The following is a 10,449-nucleotide window of genomic DNA, read 5'->3' as shown; positions in this document are numbered from 1 at the left end:
GTCAAAATTGAATTTGAGTCTCCTACAAATCCTATGGAAGTCTATTCTAATCTCTCTCATCAAATCCGTTATTACTCTCCCCAGCGCATTAGTCACCTCAATCTCTCAATAATGTGTACCAATATCTTGTGCAGCTCACTGCAAAACCTATACTTGCAACATAAAGGTGATAAGACGGCTACTACTTCTAGTGTGCATTGCAAAATAGGGTGCACTAAGCTTGGTTTTTTGATCAGAACAAACTTCTTAATCACCTCAGTCTACCCTTTAAATTTAATAGAGAGGATAATTATGGCTATGTTTAATTCTAATAATCTTATCAAACAGCTCATAGCTACTGCTAGCTTTCTGTTTGAGTACTTTCTTAATATTGTTTCCTATTTCATAGACTTAAATAAATTTTTGAAATTTAAATCTCAAACAGGAAAAAATATTAACTACCTAGAAAATTATAAATCTCACCTGTCCCTGAGATTGTTCTCTCAAACTCCTTTTCTTCTCTCTAAGATCACTCAATTCATGGCTTACAAAAACCCTTTCCAATCAGTTAACTAAAGTATTGAAGACTCTGTCACAAATCTAGCTTTAAATATGAAAAACAACCTTAATCTCCCACCTAATCTTACCCCTAAGGTTTATTTGAAGCCAGAAAATATTGAACCAGCAAAACAGATTGATTGGAGGCAAACAGTTATAGGGAGACTCTGTAGCAAGAAATCCTATGAGCTTTCAAGAATTATAGAGGATGTCAAGATGAATTGGGCTCTAGTTGGAAATGTGTCCATTAAACTATTCAATCATAGGAGAAACTTTTATGAATTTCATTTAAGATCTGTGGAGGATTTTGAAATACTAAAACAGCTAGGGGCATGGTGGCTGATGGAAGCTCTAGTTGTTCTGGTAGAATGCCCAATAGAAGGTCCACAATTTATTAAGGAAGAGCAGTTTTCTCATACAAAAATTTGGATGCATATCAAGAACATTAAAACTAGACACATCACAATAAAAAATCTTATGGATATCTGTTCTCCAGCAGGCAAATACATTAAGCATAAGAAGGCCTATGGGAGAAATGAAAAGGAAAAAAACGTTGAAGTGCTAGTTGATATAAATGTAAATCATTCCCTCCCTTTTGGAACTAATGTCTATGAGTCCAAAGCAATTTGGAATTGGGTTGAATTTTCCTACAAGTTATTCAATCTTCCTCTTTGCAAGCATTGCAGATGGCTAGATCATTCCTCTCAACCATGTACCAAAGAGCCTAGTCAGTCAATGATGGATATCAAAGGCATAGAAAAAGTAGATGAAGAAACCTCCTTACTGGTTACTGAAAAAACCAAAACCTTCGCTCACTAGCCCATGAATTTCAAGGCTGGTTCGTCTGGAGCTCAAGCCCAAGATCCGAACCCATTCAATATCAATTTTTCTACCCACATAGTCGCGAAACAACCTGGAACAAAACCAAACACCCATTCGCCCTATCCTTCCGCTTCTCCAAAACCTAATCCCTAACCCCAAAGAAGACTACCTCAACTCCTAAATCTAAGAAGAAAAATCTAACCCCTTTTGATTCAAATCCGATTGATACCTTTCAGAAGTGTTTTGGAGCTGACACGATTGGAAAATTTTGGAATTTTGAGGAAAATAATGAAGATGTGATTTGGAAAAACCAGACCAGTGGTGTCGAGCTTGCTGACAACAAAAAAGCAAAATCTCTGATAGGCCATTGGTCAAGAAAGAAAGGAATGCAGAAATTGGATCAAAGTGGCAATGACAAGGACGGTTTCAAGGAAATTTTTGAGAAGAGGAAGAAACAAGAGAAAACAAACTTTCAGGAATCTCAAAAGAAGAATAAATCCCGAGATTTGGTTTGGTCTGCTAATTCCATTCAAAGTGGTGAACTGGTGGAGAATCTGGTTTCATTATACAATCCCTTCAAGAAATTTCAGCCTGAATTCTCTGAGATTGCTGTGATGGAGACCCAATTAGAGAAAAGCCATAAAAGTGATCTCATAATGGAAACATTGATGTTGTGGAAATAATTATGGGCACAGAGGTAAGTAACTCAATTTTTTACATAAATTTCCCTAAAAGCATGAACACCAAAACTAGAACAGGAATGAAACACAATTATCAATCTTTTTGCTTGTGGTATATGATAGATATGATAATATATGAATTCATTGGGTATGTCTTGCATGAATTAGAATATCTTGTAGTGTCATACTTTTGGCAATTCGTCAAAATGATTGCTTGGAATTGCCAGGGCTTAGGAAATATACCTACTATAAACATCCTAACTGATATTTTAAACAAAGAAAATCCGGACCTAGTTTTCTTATCAGAAACCAAACAACAGAATAGCGAAATGAAAATAATAATACGAAGAGTAAATGTTTTCAGTTTCTGGCTAGTCCCGCCAAGAGGTAATGCAGGTGGACTTTGCCTAATTTGGAAAAACACTATGAATATAAATATTCTTGATTACGCCCATAATCATATAAATGTCGAAATAATCAACTCTAACAACAACATAAATTGGATTCTAACATGTTTCTACGGCAGTCCGTATACCCCTCTTAAAGAAGAGTCCTGGAGTATTATAAAACAAATGTCGACCGTAGTCTCTTATCCCTGGATTATAATTGGAGACTGTAATGTGTTCCTTCACGAACAAGAGAAAAGTAGCTCTCATCCTTTTAACCAAGGGGAAGCTAGCTTGTTTAAAAACATTCTAAATAACTGTGTCCTTCTTGACCTGGGTTTCACAGGCTATACTTATACGTGGAACAATCATAGATCAGGACTAGATTTCACTAAGGAGAGATTAGATAGGGATCTAGTGAATAATGAGTGGAATATAAACTTCCCTAACTATAGAATTATACATATGAACCCCCTAACTTCTGATCATGTGCCAATTTGTTTAAATACACACAATATATGGAATGATGGCCCAACTCCATTTAAATATTTTGGAGATTGGATGAAACACGAAGAATGTAAACCCCTCATTCTTGACTGTTGGAACAATTCTGTCCAAGGATCACATGCTTTTAGCCTTGTGAAAAAACTGAAAAATGTGAAATATATCCTTAAACCGTGGAATTAAAACACCTTTGGTAACATCAGAACTAACATAGATTTGACTAAGAAAAAGTTAGATGAAACTAATAGAAGACCAAATTATCTAGAAAAATCTACTGATTTGTCCAACCTATACTCGGAACTCAAAAATTGGTATAATATTCTTGAAAATTTCTGGAAGGATAAAAGTAGAGCCCAAAACCTAGCCTTAGGCTATAGAAATACGAAATGTTTCCATAGTAAAGCCAAACAAAGATTCCATTGGAATAGAATTGAAACCCTGAAAAATGAAAACGGTGACTGGTTTAATAGTAGAGAGGATATTGCAGACTGTATCTCGACTCACTTTAAGATTATTGCGACCACTGTTAACCCTAACATAGACAGGTACATGCTAGCTTTAATCCCTGAAAGTATAACTGCAAGGGATAATGAAATGTTACAAGAAATTCCTTCTATAACTGAGATTAAAAAAACTCTTTTTAGTATGGAACCAAACACAAGCCCAGGACCAGATGGCTTTCCCCCAATATTTTTCGCAAAACTGGGATATTATAGGAGAAGACCTAACAAAAATGGTTCAATCTTTCTTTAGAACTGGTCACATGTTAAAGGAAATCAATGCAACTTTTATATCTCTAATTCCCAAAACTTTAAATCCCACTATCCCGGCTGAATTCAGACCAATAGCCTTAGGAAATACTATTTACAAAGTTATTTCTAAACTTACGGCAAATAGAATGAAAGGAATGTTGAGTGAGATTATTTCTCCGTTTCAATCGGCCTTCATCCTAGGGAGACAAATTTCCGATAATATAACTATTGCGCATGAACTAATTCACGCTATGAGAAGAAAAGAAGGGGAAAATTGTCTTATGGGTCTAAAAATTGATATGTCGAAAGACGTTGATAGAGTAGAATGGAAATTCCTCATTGCGATTATGAAAAAAATGGGCTTTTCTGAATTTTGGTGCAATTTAGTGTTTCAATGTATTTCTTCTACTACCCTGTCTGTTTTGCTTAATGGCTCTCCTACTGAATTTTTTACACCTTCTAGAGGTCTGCGGCAGGGAGATCCTATATCCCCCTACCTCTTTCTGTTTTGTATTGAAGCCTTATCGAGAACCATTATCCATGCTGAATCGATTGGTCTTCTAAAAGGAATAAAAATTTGTAGAAATGCTCCGTCTGTTAGCCACCTTATGTTTGTTGACGACTGTTTAATCTTTTGTGAGGCAAACTACGAGTACTAACTTAGTTAAAATGTTCTCTGATTTTGATGATGCTTCGGGGCAACTTATAAATCTTAGTAAGTCTGGTGTCTTTTTTAGCCCTAGATTTGACCCTTTGAAACTAGAGATACAACAAATTTTAGGAGTGAAACCTATCCCCTTGGATGATAGATATGTAGGAACACCTTTATTTACCAATAAGTTTAAGATAAAAAGTTTTGAACCATTAGTAGAAATAATGCTTAATAGACTGGTTGGATGGAATGGTACAGACCTTAACACAACAGGAAAATATGTCATGATAAAAACGGTCACCTCTTCGCTAACTGTTTACCAAATGAATTGCTTTAAAATTTCTAAGGCAATCTATAAAAAACTAAGCAATATCCAGAGAGATTTTTGGTGGGGAAAGAACGAAAAAGGAAAAAATGACCAAGGAAAAAAGGGGTGTATTTAAAAGCTTGGGAGGCTATTTGCAAATCTCTAACTGAGGGAGGAATGGGGTTTCAAAGTCTAGAAAATTTTAACCTCTCCATGTTAGCAAAAATGGGTTGGAGGTTGAAGGAAAACCCAGATTCTCTTTGTGTTAAACTTTTAAAGGCTAAGTACTATCCTGGTACTGATATCCTCCATATGAAAACCAAACCAAAGCAGAGAGACAGCTGGGTTTGGAAAGGTATCTTAAATGGTGTGGAATAAATTCAGAAGTACTGCTTCTGGAAAGTAGGTAGAGGAACTAGGATTAATGCCTGGAATGATTACTGGATTCCAGAAATAAATCCTCCTACACAAAAACCAAGTACGGGAGCTGAAGATATAACTATGGTGAGCCAACTGATTACGGATAAGAAAACTTGGGACATGAATATTCTGAGAAAATGTTCTGATCAAATTACTATAAATTGTATTCTAAAAATTAAACTTACTCGTCATGGTGACGATACTGCTGAATGGGCTCTAAATTCGAAAGGTAAATTTACAGTAAAATCTTTGTACAACAAAATTAACTCTACGGGTGATAATAGCAAGGATTGGAGTCAAATTTGGAATCTGAAAGTCCCCCCTTCTGTTAAAACGTTTGTCTGGAAAGCATCTAATGCTATTCTACCAAATAGTTTGAGGGTAGCTGCAGTCATTCCTCATATAAATATTACATGTACTCTTTGCAATAGCGGTGAGGAATCTCTAACTCATCTTTATCTGACCTGCAACTTTGCCAAACAGGTTTGGATGCACTTAAATTTTAGTATGGATTATGTGGTTGAAAATAATACTACTTTTCATGATTGGCTAAATACTTGGTTATCAAATACTAATAGAAATGGTTTTGTGTTTAAGTGGCATGAATTTTGCAGCATCATTACCTGGCAAAGAAACATCAAAATAGTGCGACTACAGCGAATAAGATAGTAAAATTCATAAATAGCATCTCTAGTATAGCTGCTCAAGCTTTGTATTACAATCCTATGAAAGATGAATGTCTTAACATTTGTACCCCTGATACCAGAAAGAATAAAACAAAATTGGCTTACAAATTCAATATCGCCTTGACAATGATGGATCTTACTTCCTCTTCTGGTATTGGCATAACACTCACTGATTTTGCAGGTTTCACCATTGAAGTCAGGGGAGCTACCTTCAACTACAGTACTAGAGCACCATTGAAGTCAGGGGAGCTACCTTCAACAGAAACAGCTTTCCACTGGGCAACAGAATGGAGTGGTCATGAAGTAGCTTTCCATAGCGATTCCTTGCCTACTTTGATGCTGCTCAAAGCAATGTATGTTGAAGCTAGTAATATAAGATATTCTACTAGTAACGACTTCCGAAGAAACAACTTAGATCTTATTAACTTTAAAATTTCAGAACTTATATTAACTTCTAGATTTAGTGTAATGTGGGAAGCTAACACGGCAGCCTAATGTAATATCTTCAATCTCCAAAACTGTTGGAAATGTGAGAATTTAGGCCAACTCTTAAACTTTTTCAATTCAGAGTATTTCAACGACAATATATCATGGTCGAACCTAGTTCCGATCATGGTTAGAAACTTGAACATGTAATGTTAGAGGGTATCTTCCTCTTGTTTTGTGAAAAAAGAAGAAGATCCCTTTCCCATCCAATTTCCAAGTCCTTTTCTTTGTAAAATTCCTCCGCTTCTCTTCCGAATTCAATTTCAAGTCAAGTTCCACATCCAATTCCAAATCCAAGTCTCTACAAAAGCTCACACCGAAATGATTAGTGTTAATGATTAGTTAAGTTAAGTTAATTAGTTTGTTTAAGTTAAAATCAGATTTAAGAGTTAAAATTATGCACGTGTTACGCATCGTGCATCTTTTTCTTTTGACCATATTTTTAATTTGGTATGATGTGGCTTCGCCTCGCTCGTCCCGATGCATTTTTCATTTGGTGTCACGTGGCTTCGCCTCGCACCATCATGATACACTTTTGATTTGGTATGGGTCGGCTTCGCCTTGCCCCATCTCTGACCTAACTATTGTATATGTCTAACCTAACTAAATATGTAAAGCATCACACGATTACAGAGATGTACACAGTGATTATGAATAACTGAAACCATAATAAAGCCATAAAATATTAAGATTGAGTTATAATTATAATTATAATTAAAGTGTCGGTTTACATTATTACACACTTCTGCAACGGTTCATATGGAAGAAAATCTAAATATCTAATAAAGACACTAAATCATACAATTTCCCTTGAATGTACCAAGGTATCATTTTCCAGGGCTTATACACTATGAAATTCATTATCAATGAATTAAGACAAAAACAATACATGTTTCATTTTTCGTTGAGGTTTTACAATTGCGTAATTACATTTCCCACAACTGATCCATGAATCCAAATGTCAATGACCTGTAAAAATGTCGAAATAGAGAAATAAGATAAAAACCATTGCGACATCACGAATCTACAAAGTGAAGCTTAATTAGTGCAACTGAATACTGCAAAATATTTTATCCTGCACGAAGATGGAAAGCAAATTCTACTGGCACATTCTCATTTTCTTTACTGAAAACCTTTAAGAAGTCTACCGGCACATTCTCATTTTCATTACCTAGGAAATCAAATAAAAGAATTGTTACCCCGTTGGATGATCATACTACCGGCAGAACCTAACAAAGTAGACAGATAAATGACTCAACTATTAGGGCCTTGTCATTCTTACCCTTTTTCGACCAATGAAATCAGCAATTGACCCACTCGTGATGGCTCCAACCATTGCACCAAGAGCCGATACGGAGCCAAAGTTTGAAGTCTGAGAAAGGATCCTGCCCTTTTTCAATATAAATTAAACTTATAAGAGTCCATATAATTGTAGAACTGCGTATCTAAAAATACAACAATCAGCGGCGTGTTCTGTTAACTCCAAAAGGGTCTTTCATAATGAGTGCTCATAACAACTTGTGCTTGCTTTCTATTTATGAGAGTGAAAAATATAGAACATGATATCACCGCAAAGAATTGGATACTCAAAGGAAGAAGTTTGAATATCGTGCATCAGAATTGGAAAGCATGAGCCCGAGAACAAAGCCGAACACCTGAGGAAAATTTAAGGTAGCACTGCAATTCTGTATAATTACCACTTACTCATCACCTGGGTATATAGGTAACACTGCTGCTAGAGACATCAGGGGTTTAATTAAGGAATTACCTGCAAAATAACAAAACAATCAAAAGCATTAAACAAAAGAATAATGAAAGAAACCAAAATATCATAATTCAGAAGAAACAATCACGAGAGAAAGAGTGAAAGAGAACATGTATAGGAAAAGAGGAAGTAATAGATTACAGTTTTAAGAAAAAAGATTAAGAATCCTCGTCAAACCTCCGTCCTCAGTTTGCTAAGAGAGCTCTTTTTATCATTCTTAGGCTTTTTATTTCTAACACACATGTTGATAGGTTGGCACAATTTTTCCCACTTAACCAAGTGCAACTCTATAATGAAGAAATTTATCACTGAAATGGGTGCTTGGTATACAGTGAAACATTACACCACCAGATTTGGGAGGACATTGTTGATCAGGGAGTTTCGACCTTCCCTTGTGGGGAAACTCTTCTTCCACAAAGCTAATTTGGACTTAAACGTATGAACCACTGAGGACAGAGCTAAACAACCCGACCATTAACACAACCTCATGGAACAAAATTGTCTTTCAAGTGTATATTAACTGATGTAAGGTGATGGTACTCAACTATTCATCTCCAATTTCATAATTTTAGCAACAAATCAACTAAAATAGATTAGGACAAAATAGTGCAAGGACATTACCAAACCCATAAACCTCCTCCTCCTACTGCTCCTCTTCCATTATCATACTTACTCCCGTGACACCGAATTCAACAACGAATTATATTAAATCCATGTTTAATCCTCATGAATTTCTCCTGTGTATTTCGATTCCCGTTTTTTCATAAAAATCGAAGAATCTAAGAATTTAACACAAACCCATTGAATCAATCTTATCCAAATCGAAGAATCTAAGAATAAAAAATCGAACAAACCCGTTGCTGCAACTGCAAATGCAATAATCATCACTGAATCCAGTATAAAACGAAGAAATCAAGTTAGGGTTTCATAAATATCACCTAGAAATAACCTTGTTCTTCTTATTATTTCATCAATCCTACGAAGAGAGGCGGAGAACGGAAAGTAGAAAATAAAGTATGGTGGGATTTCTGCTGAGCTGATATAATCGAATCACTCTTTTTTTTCCCGCGGAATCATGGTTAATTGCAGAACAAAAGTATGGCAGAATATCAATATGGCGTTACGTTCTTATTTAGGTTTAGTTTTTCAACGGATGTATTGTCTACCTAACTGGCGTTAGTAAGGTCGAGTTAAGTATTTGGTGTAAACCAGGTGTAAGTAATTAATTAGCTGTATCACATGTAGTTGTTAACTTGTTATTCATTGATAAAACCACGCTGTATGGAATATGTCAACAGTGTTGACCCGATGTGTCACTCATGCATATTTGGCATATATGATCCTTTACACGGGTCAAGTCTCTCAAGATTGTGGAAGCCACACTAGCTAGGAAGTGAAGGGCGCAACGAGCACACAAATCCAATGAGACAAGGCATTGGATAAGCATAGATTATTTATTATTAGTGATAATATATTTATTCAAGTTATTACATTTTAAGTATTTAATTATTTTATTTAGGTCTGAAATATTAGTTTAGGAGTAGTATTGTTTTCTTATTTTCCAAGTAATGTAGCCTATAAATAGGCCTTATGAGTTGATTAATCATAACAAGAAGAAAATTGTTAAGCAAATTGTTACCTTTTGGTTTATTGATTTCTCCAAAATCATGACCTTTTGAGCTTGTTTCTGCTGGTCGTGAATAAGAAACAAATCATTTCTTATCAATTGGTATCAGACAAGTTCGTTCTTATCCCAACTTTCGTCGCCATCATCATCATCATCCACTATCTTCGCTTTATCCATTACCACCACCATCTTTCATCGTACCCATCATTATAAAAAAAATAAAAATAAAAAAATAGACGTGATTATATAGGGAAGCTTCCTTTGGAAAGGTGCGACGACGAAGTTGAGCAGGTGCGTCAATAAAATAAAGCTTTCTTTCAATCGGTTACATCTTAGCCCAAGTACCAACCAATCTTAATAGAGTTATTCCAGAGCAGTTCCACTTCAGTTTACAATGTACAAACACATCAACACTAACTTGTTGTGTCAACAATTCGATGGCCGAGATCCCGAAGGTTGGTTATTTCAAGCACATTTAATTTTTGAGTTTCATAAGATTCCATCGGAAGAGTTTGTGAAGGTAGCTAGTAAACACCTTATCGGTAGTCCGTATGGTATAAGTGGATGCAAGATTATATTTCAAGGTTTTGGAAGAATATTTTTTTTTACTTTATTGAAGCGCTTCGGAAGTAATGACCCGAGGCTAGCACTAGCTAATTTGCACCAAGATTTAGACAAAAGTCATGCTTATTGGAAATCTGCATTCCAAGAGTTCAAGGAGCATCAAAGACCTAAAGTCGTGAAGCCACAACCTGTTGCAACTACATCCGGTTATTTCACTATTGGGATGCCAAAACCCAGTGAGACTAATTTTTCTGATACCGT

At 35.6% G+C, this 10,449-nt stretch overlaps 2 long non-coding RNA genes across 2 annotated transcripts; one reads left to right on the top strand and one right to left on the bottom strand.

The window, feature by feature from the left end:
* The first annotated feature begins 1,437 nt into the window (after positions 1-1,437).
* On the top strand, positions 1,438-6,442 carry LOC113333717. The gene is made up of 2 exons (XR_003352251.1): positions 1,438-2,056; positions 5,928-6,442. It is a non-coding gene; the product is annotated as an uncharacterized LOC113333717 (long non-coding RNA).
* Positions 6,443-6,907: 465 nt separating this feature from the next.
* LOC113333726 lies at positions 6,908-9,087 on the bottom strand. The gene is made up of 3 exons (XR_003352263.1): positions 8,619-9,087; positions 7,515-8,000; positions 6,908-7,201 (listed from the first exon to the last, which is right to left on the bottom strand). It is a non-coding gene; the product is annotated as an uncharacterized LOC113333726 (long non-coding RNA).
* Positions 9,088-10,449: the final 1,362 nt, after the last annotated feature.

The sequence above is a fragment of the Papaver somniferum genome, unplaced genomic scaffold (genome assembly GCF_003573695.1).
Source record: "Papaver somniferum cultivar HN1 unplaced genomic scaffold, ASM357369v1 unplaced-scaffold_133, whole genome shotgun sequence".
In the NCBI taxonomy this organism is placed as follows: domain Eukaryota; kingdom Viridiplantae; phylum Streptophyta; class Magnoliopsida; order Ranunculales; family Papaveraceae; genus Papaver; species Papaver somniferum.
The sequence above is the reverse complement of the archived record's forward strand: the minus strand, read 5'-3'. Positions and strand labels throughout refer to the sequence as shown.